The following is a 17,716-nucleotide window of genomic DNA, read 5'->3' as shown; positions in this document are numbered from 1 at the left end:
ATCAAAAAAAGTATTATATGAAACAATTTCACAAGATTAACAATTTTATGAAAAATTTTCATAAGATTAACGATGGATGAGAGTAGTTTTTACGGTTTTTACAAATTTGAGTGATTTTCATTTGATCGCTCCTATATATATATATATATATATGTGTGTGTGTGTGTGTGTGTGTGAAAAAAACCATGCAAATCGATGATTCTTCTTCTTTCACCGCCTTATTCTCTCTCTCAAATTTTTATTCTCTCTAAAATATTTCTCAAAGCGTTGAAGGAATCAAGGTAGCAATTATATATTCAGAATCCACTGTTCGAATCTTTCCTAAATGTATAAATTTCATTCACTTTTATTAGGGTGTTTACATTAGCATTTTTTAGACCGGTTTTTAAATTATGTTATGTCTAAGTTTATGAATTGATATTGTTAAGAGTATGATATATTTCTTGTTTAGAAGGCTAGGATTGGTTAAATTGATGTAGAAATTAAAAAGGTAGATTATGGTTTCAATATGGTTAGATTTGGTGTATATGTTTAACCGCATACAAATTGTTCGATATAATGTCGAAAAGAGTAAAATTACATGATTAAGCTTAGGAAATGACCATTTGATTTGTTTTACTGTTTATTATATTTATAACACGTAAATATAGCGAATCATGGAAGTTGGATCATAAAAGTTAGTTAGGAAGTTTAAAAATCGGATTTTACCGACTATGCAGGTTCGTACTTTGACAATGTATAACTTTCAAACTGTAAGTTGGAATAAGCTCGTATTTTTCAGTTAGAAATCTATTATTGTACACTTGAACTTTCATGTAGGGTCGAAAATCCAGTTATGACTCTATGTGGCTCGAAACAGTGTGTTTTCGTGGCTGTTTTGCATGGTATGTAAGATTGATATGCTGTTTTGTAAAATTCGTATAAAATAGATAGATAATCCAAATGAATTGGTTCCAAAACTTGTGGTTTCATCACATATCATACTACAATTTTTGTTTAGATAGTATTTTATGTATTGACCTCTAAGTGGGGTAAAAATGCTCATGAAAATGAGGGTCAAAAGCTGTTAAAAGCCGAAACGAAATTATATAAAGCTAAGTGTTGAGTCGATTTCTCAATTCATATTCGGCTGTCTTATTTGAAGTTTAAGTTTTTTATAAACATGTAGGACCTAAGTATTTTATTATTAGAATTAGGATACGATTTTACGTCGTTTAAGTAATAACCGATTTGCACATTCGTTAGGCAGGCGAGCAAGTCGAACTTTACCGTGAATCTCGTTTGATCGTGCTTTACTTCTCTATTCCGCTTAAGGTACATATTTCACTTTCTTTGAATCTTGGGCAACTAGTTATTGTAGTTGACCCTAACGATGGTTCACCACTTTGTGATTGATCACTTAAAAGTGGTCAACAAATTACGTGTATATATATATATATATATATATATATATATAAACTCTTGAATCTTTATCATGAACATTTGAGTTTAGTCTGTTGAATTGTATGTTTGAATATTTCAAGTCTATTAAAATGATTCTCATATTTTGAAGTAGTTTTGAGTTTTATGAAGTACTTTGAAGCTTGACTTTGTATGAACGCCATCTGGCTAATGGCACATGTTTAGTTTTATTGGTTTTCAGAACAACCCAATTAATGGGTACATTATTTGGGATGCCTTTTATGGCGGCTTTTTAGTCATGACGTTCTAGAGGTGAACTCGGTCCACAGGGTTAGGCCCAATAGTGACTTACGTTAACCGACCTTGTGGACTAGGCCGATTTTATTGGCTCCAGGGCGGATGGATCAATCCTAGCATTACCCACCATGTGACCGTGGTTAAATTCACAAGGGACTCGAGGTGTGTGCCTGCACACCGGCCCGATAGTTCGTGTGGTTTGGCCACCCCACGAACACTACAGGAATTGACRRATTKTGTTTAAATGATGTTTTGAAATGAGAACTGTGAAACGTCTTGATTTTCTATGAATTCAGTTTAATTGATTTTTAAGTCTTCCGCTTTAGTATCGATGTTATGTATTATTATTTCATGTTTATATTACAATCTGTTCACTGAGCCTCGTGCTCAACCGTGTTCTTGTTTTGTGACACGAAACGTTCCAAGTGATACTGATAGGGACGAGACTTGAGATCGAGGTTTAAATTTTGGAGTTTGTAAACTCGTTTGTAGATGTTGATATTCTAAGCTTATAAATAGTTGTTAGAATGTAATATTTTGGACTATAAAGCATGTTTTAGAAGTTAATCTACGTTTAGAGTTTATTAGTAGCTTTGTAATGTTTGTGTCTTTGAATTAAGTTCCGTTAGTGACACCGTCCGTTCTGGACCATGGGGACGGGGGGTTTTACAGAGAGTCTTGCTTCTTGATGGACTGAGAGGCTTAAACAGATTTAGAAGAGCCATCTTTATTCAACATTTGCTTGAGTTAGGAGAGTTGTGAAGGGGAAGGCAGCTTGTAGTGCATCTTGATCATTTGTATGTTTTTTAGTAGGCTATACAAGTGACCCAAATCAACTTCTTTGTACATGCTTTTGCTCTTTTTAATAAACTTGATAATCTCCATCCATTCAGATAGGCCGTAGGCATTAATCCAACATAGTTTTTCTGTCCTCACCACTCCGTTTGCTCGACCAATAATGAAATAAATCAGATTGGAATCATAGGTCAATTTTTGAGGACCTTTGATTCTATCACTGATAATTCGAGTAGCAATATATCGCCGAAGAATTGAGTCATTAAACCATTTAATTCTTTTCTCTTTGGTTTCTTCAGATTCTGATCGTGGGACCAAAGAGTGAGATCTGTTGGCTTCCTCAAATTGCTATTGAAGAGCAATTGAGTTGTCTACGTCCTCAGCTGAAATACCTAGCAGATGAAGATCAGTTTCAAGAGAACCTGAGGATTTAAGCACAAGTTTGTCTTTTGTAGAGGCTTCAGATTGATTTCTTGCAACTTTAACTGCTTTAGCTACAACAGCTTCTTGATCGGACATCATCGGTGCCTTTCCTTCTCTATGAGTTGGGACCATGTCCCTAGAAATAGTAGGAATATCATCTTGAGAAGGTATGTTAGGATTGAATTTTAGAGATTAAATGTTGTACTCATTCTCGAAAGATTATCTTTGTAATATTTGTATTAGGTTTGACTCTTGTATAGGTTTGACCTATAAATAGGATTAGTTTCTTTGTTAATAAAAGGTAAGGAAGCTTAATTGTAATTACCTTGTAATTGAGCTTTGAAGCTAATACACATACATTGACTTGTTGACTTTTTCTCTCAAGTATCATAATCTTGAATATTTCCATTTATCATGTTCTTGAAGAAAGATTGAAGGTTGATTGAATATTGGGGACTTACAAGGTGTAGTACCAACCTCAATAGATACTGAAGGCATAGAGCTCGGTTGCTCCCCCTGAACAGGTACTGCAGCTCTATCATGATCAAATAGCTCCCCCTCAATAAGAGCATCAAAGTTTGACTCAATATCAGATGATGAAGAAGAGGCAGAAGAGGTAGATGATGAGTCATCCCCGTTTTCACTGGTAGTTGGGTCTACTGTCTTCTCCCCCTCAATGGAACAGGGGAAGGCACACGAGCAGGAACTGGGGGACCCTCCACATTGGCATTAGAGGAAGGTAGAGAATCTGTAGCATGAGAAGAGGGAGTAAGAGGAGAACCTATGGCACGTAGCAAACGAGACACACTGTGATGAAGAATGCCAAGAAGACTAGGATCTGACTCAACACGGCGACTGACGTCAGTTAACATAACCCTGTCCGATTCCATGAACTGACTGGTACCCAAGTCGATAGTGATATCCTAAGGCTCCTTGTCTAACAACAACTTGAATATCTGCGTATATGCATACACCTTTGAGCGCAAATCGACCAGAGACTGAAAAATGGCCTGATTAGTGGCAGCTTGACTGTCCGAGCAAGCACGAAGATCAGCTAGATCTTGTGAGATGGGAATCTAATAGAGCAGTAATGCTAGCAGTAAGAGAATCAACCGTGTCTGTAAGAGTTGTCAAAGCAAGGCCATGATCTTGTAAAGCCGCACTGTGCTAGCGCATCTTAGAGGTAAAGCTGGAGGCAAAGAAGTCCAATCTGCCAGATAAATCATTGTTGAGAGAGGCCTGTTGAGAAAAAAGCAACTGGCACTGAGACAAGAACGCCGGAAACATATCTACGACCTCAGTAGGTAGAGCATATATTACCTCAAGAGGTGAGGGAGCTGAGAACCGAAAGCCCAGTGTAGAAGGGGACCTTAAAGGAGAAACAACAGCTAGAGTTGGTGAACAAGCTTCGATTGGGCATGCTGACCTACCCGGATAAGAACTGTCAACACTCTCAGTACCATCGACGCACTGAAAGTCACTGATGGGAATATCACTGATGTCGGCATGAGGCTCAACATCTGTATCAGCGATATCGGCATGAGGCTTAATATCTGTATCAGCAACACTGGCGAGAGGCTCAGTGTCTGTATCACCGACACCGATGAGAGGCTCAGTATATGTATCATCAACACCTGTATGAGGCGGGTCATCAATTACCCCTGTAGTAGAGGTAGTAGGCTGGTAAGGCTCACCACCCAAATCCATAGGGAGATAATGGAGAAAAGAGAAGTCATTATGAGTCGATGTTGAAAAATCATCCATCTGTTCAATATCATCAAGATCATCGATCTCGGATGATAGGCCGTTAGCATGTGGAGGGGATGAAAGACCTCGGAAAAGGGAGGTATCCGAGTCATCACCAAGGTTGTGTAGAGACGCCAAGGTGGAGTGATGTGAGATCCCCGTATGTACAACAGTGTCTTGTTGAGAGGGCACTGAGGAGCTCAGGGAGTGTATAACAAATGTCTTGGGCTCAGTAGGACCAACTTCAACAACCTTGGACTGTTTAGAGTCCTTGGTTGGAGATGTGTTTTTAGCTCTTTTCGGTTTCTTGGTCTTCTTAGAGGAAGAGCCAAGAGTAGATAATCTAGAGTGACTCCACTTTGAGTGAGAGAGTTGAGAGGTGGACTGAGACTCCGAAGGCGCTTTCAAAGTCATAACCTCAGAAGCGGAGGATGGGAGAACAAAGTTATCTTCTGGTCATTTCTGAGCAGAATAGGCGGTCTCTTTTGAGGCAGTAGTTGAAGAAGTAGAAGGGGGAGGGGCCACTGACATGGAGGAGTGTTGGGTGACCGAAGTAACATAAGGATGGTCCCCAGCTACTGTGGTCACAGAGCACTCTCCCCATACAGGGTTAGAAGAGGTGGCAAAAGAAACAATACCTGATGGAAGAGGAAGATCAGTGGATAGTGATGCCTTTTTCAAAGTCTGAAAGCCAACTTGAAACACTTTAAGGCCATAAAAAATTACCATTATCGGCTGGCATACGTGACCCAAGTTTGTCAGCAATCAGCATGGATAAAATTTGATGAATGGCACAGTAGAACATTTGGCACTACCCATCTTCTTTACCAACTCCCCAAAAAAATAACAAGCAAAGTCAATTCTTCTCTGGAAAATAAGTACATGAGCCAGCTGGGTGACTGAAATGGGTGACTGATCTATTCCTCCAGTTTTGGAACTCAAAGATTGTATAATATGAGAGAGAAAGAAGTTCCAAATAGCACCCATATATTTTTTATAAAGAGTACTGTGATTTGTCACAACTGTGTTTTGCACATAGCCCATAGTGGAAGCAACAACATGAAGGTTATCAATAGACACAAGCTCCTCGTAAGAGGAGTAAGCAGGAAGATCCAACACTCTTCTTAGATCATCAACAATAAATAACACATCATTATCAGATAAATAGATGCATACACAGCTTTGGTAGTGGCATTATATACACAAGAGGCCCAAAAAGTACGTAGAAGAGATTTGCCCATCTTAGGAGAATAGGTAAAAGCTTTGAAGAGAAGGCACTTACGTAAAAATTCGGTGATGATGTAAAAATCCGAATACTTGTCAGTGTGATCCAACAACGCCACAAAGTTGCAAGGAGAAAAATGTAACACTATCAGTAGTGTGTGGAACAGATTTCACAATCTTGGGAGCTTTGGAGTGGGTTTCACCTTTGGAAGCCATGGTTGATGATTTGTTGCACCTTTGCACAAATTTCACAATGTTGCACCTTTGCACCTTCGGAAGCCATGGTTCGGCTTGAGAGGGGGGGTCGGTTTGTTGAAATGAGAGGGTGAGGCCGAAGGGGAGAGAAGGGAATCGGTTAGAGAGAGAAAAAAGGAGAGAGGGATAGGCCGAATAGGTTTCAGTTTGGGGGGTGTTTTGTGTCAAGGAAGATCAGTTTAAGATAAGGGGAAGGGAGACCGGTTGGAATCGGTGTGAGGGTGGTCGGTTTGATAAAGTCGGTGTGTGTGTGATAGGTGTGTGTGGGATAGGTGTGAGTGTTAGGTGTGTGTGGGATAGGTGTGAGTGTTAGGTGTGAGTGTTAGGTGTGTGTGATAGGTGTGTGCGCTATAGGTGTGAGTGTTAGGTGTGTGTGATAGGTGTGTGTGTTAGGTGTGTGATAGGTTTGAGTGTTAGCTGTGTGTTGGTCGGTGTGTGAGTTTCTTTAAAAATATATTTTTCTTTTTATTTTTTAATAAAAATATATTTTTAAAAAAACTTTATTTTTAAGCGATATAAAACGAATTCACACAGAGACTTTTTAGATAGAAAATATAAATTGATGTTCAAGGAAAAAATTATACGAGTGTAAAACCTATCATTTGCAAAAAATCAATATTTTATAAAGAGAGAAGATATATTCACATAGAAAACAGACACAAACTATTTTTAAACAAATGACAAAAAAAATAAAAAATAAAGATTACTCACAAACCAAAAGAATTAGTGATGACTCAAAAAGTTTATTTGTCAACATTTAACATTCCCAACCCACTGATCAGAAAATTAAACCGAACTTCATCAAGAGGCTTGGTAAATAAGTCAGCGAGTTGATAGTCTTTGGGGATAAAATGAAGTTCAACATCACCTTTCATCACATGATCTATGATAAAGTGATATCGAATATCAATATGCTTGTACGAGAGTGAAGAACTGGATTGTTGGCAATAACAATGGCACTGGAATTATGACACAAAATCAGAATTTATGCGAACAACTTATCGTAATCAGCTAACTGATTTTTCATAAACAAGACTTGTGCACAACAGCTACCTTCAGCAACATATTTAGCCTCAGTTGTTGAGATGGACACCGAGTGTTGCTTCTTACTAGTCCAATTGACTAACTTTCCACCCAACAACTGACAACTACAAGTTGTACTCTTTCTGTCAACTTTGCAACCTGCATAATCAGAATCTAAAAAACTTGTTACATCAAAACCTGAGTCTTTGGGATACTAAATACCCAGATTGGGAATACCTTTCAGGTACTTGAAAATGCGTTTAACAGCTGCCAAGTGAGATTCCTTTGGATTCACTTGGTATCTTGCACAAAGACATGCAGAGAACATAATATCTGGTCGGCTAGCAGTAAGATAAAGTAAGAAGCCGATCATTCCCCTATAACTGGTCACATTTACCGATTTGCTATCGGGGTCTGCATTCAGTTTCAAGGGGGATGCCATTGGGGTTTTCATGGAAGAACACTTAGTAAAATCAAATTTCTTTAAAAAATCATTAACATATTTGATTTAATTTATAAAGATTCCTTTATCAGATTGCTTGACTTGCAAACCCAAGAAAAAGGTGAGTTCACCCATCATACTCATCTCATATTTACTTTGCAGGAGTTCTGAAAACTTTCTACACATAGATTCTTTAGTGGCACCAAATATGATATCATCCACATAAATTTGTACAAGAATGACATGACCTTTATGTTTCCTAATAAAGAGGGTATTGTCAATTTTACCACGAGAGAAGCCATTTTCAAAAGGGAAAGTAGAGAGAGTGGCATACCATGCACGAGGAGCCTGTTTGAGACCATACAAAGCTTTGTCTAATTTATAGACATACATTGGATGTTTAAGATCCTCAAAGCCTGGAGATTGTTTCACATAGACTTCTTCAGTAATTTTCCCATTCAAGAAAACACTTTTTTACATCCATCTAGAAAAGTCTAGAGTTCTTGAATGTAGCATAGGCAAGAAAGATCTGGATAGCTTCCAACCTTGCTATTGGAGCAAATGTTTCATCATAATCAATGCCATCCACTTGTCTGTATCCTTGGGCAACGAGTCGGGCCTTGTTTCAAGTCACCGTTCCATTCAATCCATTTTGTTTCTGAAGATCTACTTTGTGCCAATAATTGTTTTCTTGGTTGGTCGGGGGACCAATCTCCAAACTTTGTTATGCTCGAGCTGCAACATTCTTCTTGCATGGCACTGATCCAGCTAGGATTATCAAGGGCTTCTTTAATTCTTTTAGGCTCGATGAGAGATAGAAAGTTGACATACAAACAGATATTACCAGCATCGTGACGTGTTTAGACACCTATTTGCTGATCACCAATAATTTGCTCCACTTGGTGATCTCTGGTCCACTTAATGGGAGGGGGAGGAGGAAGAGGAAGAAGAAGAGAGGTAGAGGCACCGTCAGCATTTGTTAGAGGATATAAATGACTACTGAGGTCGGGTCACCGATGTCCCTAGTAGAAGAAATAGGAACATCGACACCAGTTGAGGGTTCCACACCGGAAAGAGGTGTCAGATCGGCTAGTTCTTGTTCAAGACTGACCGATGGTATATTCATGTTGAATGAAAGATCTTCATTCTCATCTTCCTCAACAGGTGGAACAACATCTCCATTAGAGTGTGGAGGTCCACCGATTGGAGTTGAATTCTCAGAGGAGTGAAATTCCAACCAATTGTTAACCTCAAGATCATCACTTTGAAATGATGATGTTCCAGACACCGATCCAGATTCATGAAATCTGACATTGACAGATTCAGCAATGCACTGACGACGCATGTTGTACACCCGAAAGGCTTAAAAGAATTGAGAGTAACCAACAAAGATTCATTCATCAGATTTAGGATCAAACTTTCCTAACTGATCTCTGTCATTCAGAATATAACATGCACTACCAAACAGTTGAAGAAAGCTAATGTTTGGTTTTCTACCATGAAATACTTCATAAGAAGTCTTATTGTGTCTTTTCACACTTATAGACCTATTTTGAATAAAGCAAGCAGTATTGACAGCTTCAGACCAAAAGTAGGTTAGAAGACTTGCTTCACTTAGCATTGAATGTGCAGCTTCACAAAGTGTACGAATTCGCCTTTCAACAACTCCATATTGCTGTGGAGTCCGAACTGCTGAGAAATTTTGAGAAATACCTTTGTCATCAAAGAAGCTTTCAAGAACACTGTTTTTTGAACTCAGTACCGTTATCACTTCGAATTGATCTTACAAGTTGACCATTAAAGACTTCAATCCGCTTCACAAACTTGATAATTTCTTCAGCTGCATCACTTTTGTGTTGAAGAAAGAAGACCCAAGTATATCTTGAGTACTCATCCATAATAAAAGGGTATAACATTTTCCACCCAAACTTTGAATGATCACAGGACCACAGAGATCCGTATGAAGCATGTGCAAAGGAGCAGAAATAGAAGAGCACATCTTGGACTTGARACTTGCTTTGGTTTGCTTGCCTTTTTTACAAGCAGCACACAACTTCACTTTGACATATGACATCTTCGGAAGTCCAATAACCAGATCTTTACTAGAAAGATTGTTGATGGTTTTGAAGTTTTGATGGGACAACCTTTTATGCCATAGCCATTTTTGATCAGCAGTAGCCTCAGAGTAGAAACAGATGTTGGCGTCAGAAGAGCTAGAAGAATCCATGTTGATCACATAGACATTATCTTTTAGTAATACCTCTGGCATTATCTCCAAAGGTTACCGAAGGACCAGGTTCAGACACATAGTTGATCAACAGGGACTTGTTCCCAGTCATGTATCTTGAACATCCACTGTCCAAATATTATACCTGTCGGTGTCCTAAGCCTGCAAACATAGATAAATCAGTTTTTAGGTACCCATTTTACAATGGGTCCATTGGGGTTAGGAGTCTTTTCTTCTTTCTCTTCTCTTACTGGCCTAGAGATTCTTTCCTTATGACAGTTCTTGGCCAAATGAAAAGTGTCACCACAGTTATAACATTTTTGATAAATAAACACAGGTTTAATAGAAATTAAAGGTGTGTGCTTAACTGTGTTAACATGCTTCTTAGGTCTTTTGAGAGGAAGAATCTTTTGAAGAAGGGACAGAGGATGTTGAGGGTTTTGGTCCAAGAATCCATTTTCAGACCCAGGGATTGGTTTCTGAGAAGAGGTAGAAACCTTGGAAGTCTTTTTCAAGGATATTGGTTGAGGAATAAACTCAGTAATAGAAGGTACTGAGGTACCACATTGAGAAGCAACAACTGACTGAGATGAGGTAGCCGAAGGCTTATGTTTCATTTTTAGTTTGGATTTTGGCTTCTTGTTCTTGATAGGCTTGTCCATAGACTTGCCTTTCTCAACAGTAGAGAAACGACGATTCATGGGGTGCTTCAGATGTTCTAGATTTAGATGAGCATATATTAGGAGATTCCATAAGAGAGAGAGTGAGAGAGTTAAACACACACTCGACAGGAACATTATCAGATTCAGAGTTTGGATTTTTAGCTTGGACAAAAATTTTGAACATAAGAGATTCTCCATTATCATTAGATCTAGGAGAAAGAGATCCAACAGAATCTTATAAATGAGACGAAGAGGAGGAAGAGTGAATGTGAGAAGAAATGCACATAGAGTCATTTGGAGCACACAGATCCAGATCATCATAACCTATGCCAGTCTTTATTTCACTAGGAAGTTGATCATGTAAGATTTTATCTAAGTTTTTGGATGATCTAGCTCATTTTTGAAGAATGGATTTTTATTTCTCAAGCTTCTCGTAGTCCTTAGTTTTTTCTTTGTTAAGAACATTGTTTATTAACTTTTGTTCTTTCAGGTCATTTTTCAACTTATCAAAGTCTTTCAGTTGATTCATGCATTTATGTAACTGACTAGTTAGACTTTTAATTTCAAGGTCAGATTTCTTTTTAGCAGATCTAACATTGTGAAGATCTACATATAAAGAATCAAAAGCTTGAACCTTATCAGATTAAGAGGGAGAAGAGAAGTTGTTTACCTTCTTTGGTTTGACCAGATCTTTGGCATCCTTGGAGGTAGAAGGTACATCAGCAACAACAATAGAGGTGGATCCTTTGTCAGAGTCTTCTATCTCCCGTATTTTGGCCACAAGGCACATATGTGCCATGTCCTCATCACTGGAGGAAGAGGTTGGCTCATCAATCCTGTCATGAGTCTTAGCCATGAGACCCTGACCTTTTCTCTGAAAGCTCTTGTTCTTTGCCTTTTCTCGCTTGTACTTGGCTTTGTACTTGTCATGAGAGGTTCGACTTGTTGGTTGAGAAGGATGATGCTTAGAGATATTTTTGCTTTTGCACTTAGCAACAAAATGACCTTTCTTGCCACAGTTCAAACACTCCTCATTGGACAGATCAAGAGGAGTTGACTTAGGTTGATCTAAGGTTCTATGTTTGGTGACCTTAGATTTGGGAGAGAATTTAGAAAAACCCTTTTTGCCGTACCTTTTGAAGTTGGTAGCCATCATGGCCATGTTGTCAGCTAAGTCATTAACTGTGGGTTCATCACCCTCATTAGCAGCATCGTCAACATAACTTTCATCAAATTCTTCTTTTCTGACAGCATCTTCATCAGATTTAGTCAGATAAGTGATACAAGGTTCACTAATTGGCTTCCTCGTATCAATGGAGAGAAGAGCAACAGAAGAACTTTTACAATATTTTAATAATGTCTTTTTTAGAAGCTTGGTTTTCTCATAATTATGGAGAGTTCCATAAAGAGAAGTAAGAGGCATATTTTCAAGATCTGTGTTTGTCTTGATACAAGTACATATGTTTTCCCAGAAGTCTGGTAACAATCCATGAACTTGCACATGACTTCTTCATTTTCATAGACTCTACCATGAAGCTTTAGATCATTGAGGAGGCTGTTAAACTTGTTGTAGTACTCAGTGAGAGATTCACTTTTCCCATGCGCAAAGAGCTCATATTGCCTAACGAGGCCAATCTTCTTGCTTTTCTTTACTTTAATGGTTTCTTCATACAGAACACAAAGAGTGTTCCACACATCCTTAGTAGTAGAGAGGTTTACCAAGGAGTGGAAAACATCATCGAGAAGAGAGAGGGCAATGATTGCCCTTATCTTGGTATCCAAGGAAACTTTCCTTTTGTCATCTTCATTGTACTATGAAGGATCTTTGATGATGAACCTTTCAGTAGAGTCAGATTTCTCTTCATCATCATCAAAATCATTTGAAGAGTCACCTTCATTTTTGTTCTTTCCATGACGAAGCTAGACTTTTGGAACAATGGGTCCATCCTTAGGATAGAGAGATATTTACTATCAACACCCTCAAGGAAGAGTGTCATGCGACTTTTCCACATAGAAAAGTTGTTCTTGTCGAACTTAGGAGGCTTGGCAACAGTGCCATTGTCATGGTAAGAAGAAGGAGCATAGTTGGAAATAGAAGAGGCCATTCCAGATCTAGCTTATGAGATTAAGCTAACTGCTCTGATACCACTTGTTAGTCCCGAAAGGGATGACAATAAACATAAAGTAATTGTAAAGGGGGGGGTTGAATACAATTACACAGATTTTTTTAAACTTTTTGATTCTTATTGATGAATATCAAGAATTAACACACAGAGATACAAAAGATTGTTGCGAAAGATAGGAAAGGATAACCTAACCTAAACAATCTTACAAAGAGAAGAACTTACAAAAACAACACAAAGAGTACTTGAAAGGAAATGAAGAACACTAAGTTTTTCTTCACACACAGGACAGTAAGGGAGTAGAAAAGAATAGTTGATTGCCTTGAGAATGCACTAAGTAATCTTTCAAAAAGCTAGTGATGTGCATGGGAGATGCACACTGCCTTTTATACTACCTTCAACAATAAATGCATGGGGCACTTGTCACCTGAGGATAAGAAGGCAGGGGTTGGCTTGACCATTGTTGATATCTCATTTTCATCGTACACAGCGTGCATACAACACTGTTCATGTAGAGACAAACTTTTGTAGAGATATGGTTAGTCTGTAGGAAGATCTTCATTGGATGGATTAGTAGCTTCAAACAGCTACTCACAAATATTTGATCCATGAAGATCTTCAAGATTTGGTCCACGAAGATCTTCAATCTTCGGTCCATTAAGATCTTCAATCTTCGGTCCACGAAGATTTTCAATATTCGGTCCATGAAGATCTTCAATCTTGGGTCTACGAAGATTTTCATTCTTCGGCCCATGAAGATCTTCCTCCAATCAGATTGTAGCTTCAAAATATTTTCAATCTTCATTTCAGCTACTCTAGATTCTTGGTGTGTATATTAGACATTTGATCCACAGAACCGCATCGGTGACCTTCTGTCTTCACATCGGCTAGTCTTCGATTTTGCCAATGGCTTAAGTATGTACCAAGGCACCAATATACAAAGAAATCAATAACTACTAAGTGTTACTAAGGTAGAGGAACAGATCAATGGGTCATCACCAAATCAATAGGTGACCCAACAAACCATATAAAGTCCCAAGCTTTGGGATCCAAAAGACAATGGTGGTTGTTGGATATGCCTTATGTAGACCAGTGTGATTGGAAATCAAGGTGCATGGTCTGAAAGAGATTTCTCGATATTAAGATATTAAATAATTCCAAGGACTCATCAAAAACTGGAGACTCAGGAAGGAAAGAGTGATAAGGAAGAAAGTATTACTATGCATAAATGGAAGTACCTTCACAAGGTACGACTATAACATCTGGTGTGCATGGTGAGAAGAACTATAACATCTAGTGTGCAAGGTGAGAAGAACTTTAACATCTAGTGTGCAAGGTGAGAAGAACTATAACATCTAGTGTGCAAGGTGAGAAGAACTTTACTGTGTGCAAGGTGAGAAGAAGCATATGGCAAGCCATAGCCTCATGTAGTACTTGGTGAAACCGGAGTCATAATGTCTGTACTTGAAGTGGGATCCAAACATGGAATAAGTATGAAACAATGATCTTTTGGGCGAGAAGAAGGACTCCAAGTGCATCCACATCTTTGTTGTGGTAGAGTAATTAAGACTTTTGTGGTTCCATTGCATTCCATAAATCCATTCAAATACCATTATCATTAAGATTCCATTCCCGAGTTTTAGGGTTCATGTATTCCTGGCTCAAATAATCATTTTTTATCCAAAATTTCAAGGCCGACTTAAACAAACACACTGCACTGGCATAATGTGTGGAGTTGCACAATGATCTTCTAAATAGCAGAAAAATTAATTACACCCTAAAATTTGGATTCCTCAAACGTCTTTGACGTCGAACTAGAACTTTGTCTCCCATGAAGATAAAAGTATGAACGGTTATAGGTTTATAGACGGACACAAGTAATACATGCCCACAAAATCCTATTCCTTTCACACAATCACCATAATAATTAGAGTTACAAAGTTTGGTAAGGGGATATAGAGATTAGGATTTTACTTTTACTAGGAACAAGTAGTATCAAAGCGTCGAGCAATGACGGCAGACAGAGGTGCAAGGGTTTAGGCGACGGTAAAAATCTTGGAATACCAACGATGTACAATATCTATGGGTAAAACGGTAAGTGTTAATTTGAGAAGTTTTTGTGTAAATAAAGGATATCAGACAAAACTAAGTTTAAGGATAAATGATGATGCTAAGAAATAAATACAAGATTATAATTAGTCCATTGAAAAGTTGAGAGAAAAGCAAGAAGATTTCTCAAATCTACATCCTTAATCCAAAATGAAATGCATCATAGAAGCCTCAATAGGTGGTAAAGTTGAGTTAAGTGAGACAAGTGGATAGATAGAAGAGATGACAAACTCATAGATTCAAGAACCATAAGTCACTAAATAAGTAACTAACAATTCATATCATACTCCTAACAACCAAACAAAAAGTTAATGTCACAAAGAATAAGACCTCAATAGTTACTTCATAATGCAGAAAGGCATCTACATTAGACGGGTTAACTCTTGAAAATCATATCATTCTATTAAGCCTCGTATACCCAACAATGTACCCTTAATATTGAACGAAATGAAAAAACCACATACCCACAAACTTGTCAATAAAAAATTCTATGTTCAATTTGATTCTATGTTCCACTTGACTCCTACACATACCGTGTTCAATTGTACAACTACCAATTCAATCTTGAGATTTAGTATGAAAAGCAGACAATCTGACTAAAATACACAACTTGGAAGTTTGATGTCATGATGGTTTTAAAATACACAACTTGGAAGTTTGATGTCATGATGGTTTTAAAATACACAACTTGGANAGATTGGAAATTCACCGTTGATTTTATGTTCCACTTGACTCCTACACATATAGTGAAACTTTTAAAATACACAACTTGGAGATTGGAAATTCACCTTTTTGATGTTAAATATTCAAGTTGTATCTTTTTCCTGTCCTAGTTTGATGTCATGATGAATATCATAGCTTTAGGAGAGGTCCGAAATTGGAAGTTAATTTTAAGGGGTTCCAAATCATGTTAACACTTGTATTATGTGATTTCTTGAGAATATAGGTTATTCTTGTGCATACCTTTCATATTTCAAAAATTCCAAATTGGCGTGTTAATTTATTATGATATAGTGTACCTTTGATAATTGCTAAAAGAAGGGGGAAAGCTAACCTCAACTTTGTTCCCAAAGGATACCTTATTTCTTTTAGCATTCTTAATAAAAGATTAAGAGTTAGTCAATTGTCCAATTATATAACCAGGATCAACCAACATCAAATGGATGTTGGCTATTACTTTTCTACAACCAAAGAAGTTGTCACCACCTGATGATGTTGTTTGATCCTGGTTATATAATTGGACACTTACAAAGAACAAGCTCACTCTTAATCTTTTATTAAGAAGGCTACAATGAATATATTATCATCTCTCACCAAAACCTCCATCTGAATTGTTCTTCAATGCCAAAACCTCCATGGAGAAAGAAACAAGTTTCTCTTTTCTTCCCTATTAACTTTCTTACATTTATCTCCATTTAGGCATTCAAAATATCATCAATCCTTCTCCATATCATACATCACTCCTGTCCCAAGCAGATAGTAAACAACTTCTAAGATGGTCCTAATCATTTGGGCTTCATTACAACTTGCAAGAAACGAGCATGATCAGCCAATTGAAAGATAGTCAAGTCAATTTACATAAATACGTTAGTGATCCATAGTGACAAAGATGCAAAAAAACTAAATAGAAAACATATAATACCAACACCAAACAGTTAAAAGATCACATGAAACATAATCTAACACACAGAGCATAGAGAGAAAGATGATAGCCAGGGAAGAGGCAGTGCATGAAAAAGATAACAATACATACCCAAGTATTGACTAGGCTTTTTCGGGCTCTGTCTCGTCCCCGTCTACCCTCACATCTCCATCTATACCATTTATTTTTATCTATACTGTGAACTTCAAAACTTTGATATAACATACAATGAATACTTATATTAGATGGTATGTTTTAAAATCATACATTAAAGTTGTAAATATTAATAGTTCATGAGATCTATTTGTAGTACATCCGCCTAACATGTTAGTACATTGTCCTACCTTTCGATGCTTGGCATTTTTCATTGTGCACCTCTAAGTTTGGAAATATGCAACAAATACTCCTGTTTTTAGTTATTCATTACTAATAAGTTTATGTCTTGGAATCCTTGACCGATTAAAGTAAGTTTTGGCCATCATAATAAACTGGTTATTTTTTAATAAAATATTACATTAATAAAACTAATAATTGATATATATATATATATATATAGAGAGAGAGAGAGAGAGAGAGAGAGAACGAGAGAAATTAAAATATTTTTTTATTTTTTAAACAAAAGAAAACATAACGATAAACAATAACATATATCAAGTCTAATTTTTTTTCAATAAAATAAAATTTAAACATTTTATGGTAATTATAAATTTGTACGATTAATAAATAAACAATAATATATATCAATTCTAAAGTTTTTTCTATTAAGAAAATTAAACGTTTGATGGTAATTATAGATTTGTATGATTAACCATTAAATTTATTGTGGAATTGTATATATGTGAAAAAAAATAATTATGGTAAATATATGAAATGAATTTATTGTCTCCATTTTGGCTTTAATGTTATGGCTTTTCAAAGATTTAGTATTAAGGGACTGATAGGGTCTATAAGGAGAAGATGAGGGGGTGGATTGTAATTAAATCAAACTTTAATGCAGGTAGTACAAACACAATAGTTGTAGTACAACAAACCACCAAGTCGCAGCTTCATGAAACCGTACTTCTCGTTTCATGACTTTTGGGGCAACTTGTCACCTTTTGATTTTTAAAATAATTTTTCTTATAAAATATTCTTTTAAAGAAAATAATATAAATACTTTTCAAACTATTATGCATAGGGGTAAACGACACAAGACAATTCGAGATCGATTCGGTCAACATTCGATTCGAATAGATTCGGTTTAAACTCGAACTCGACTCGTTAATACTTGACTCGGAAAGCTCGTGAGATACTTGATTTTTTATATATAATTAGTTTTAAAAATATAACCAGTTTTATAATATAATA

At 36.9% G+C, this 17,716-nt stretch overlaps 1 long non-coding RNA gene across 3 annotated transcripts in view; it reads right to left on the bottom strand.

Annotated features, from left to right (window-relative positions):
* The window catches only part of LOC112520452, a 19,547-nt gene extending 2,908 nt beyond the window's left edge, over nucleotides 1-16,639 (bottom strand). The window contains exons 1-3 of one of the 3 annotated variants that reach the window (XR_003070000.1): nucleotides 16,481-16,639; nucleotides 7,195-7,323; nucleotides 7,010-7,100 (exon numbers count right to left, since the gene is read on the bottom strand). This is a non-coding gene — a long non-coding RNA (uncharacterized LOC112520452). Of the gene's footprint in view, nucleotides 1-7,009; nucleotides 7,101-7,194; nucleotides 7,324-16,006; nucleotides 16,253-16,480 lie in introns of those variants that run through there. The other 2 variants (XR_003069998.1, XR_003069999.1) reach the window with 2 other exon arrangements.
* Nucleotides 16,640-17,716: the final 1,077 nt, after the last annotated feature.

The sequence above is a fragment of the Cynara cardunculus genome, assembly GCF_001531365.2.
Source record: "Cynara cardunculus var. scolymus isolate 2C chromosome LG 10, CcrdV1, whole genome shotgun sequence".
Taxonomy (NCBI): Eukaryota; Viridiplantae; Streptophyta; class Magnoliopsida; order Asterales; family Asteraceae; genus Cynara; species Cynara cardunculus.
The sequence above is the reverse complement of the archived record's forward strand: the minus strand, read 5'-3'. Positions and strand labels throughout refer to the sequence as shown.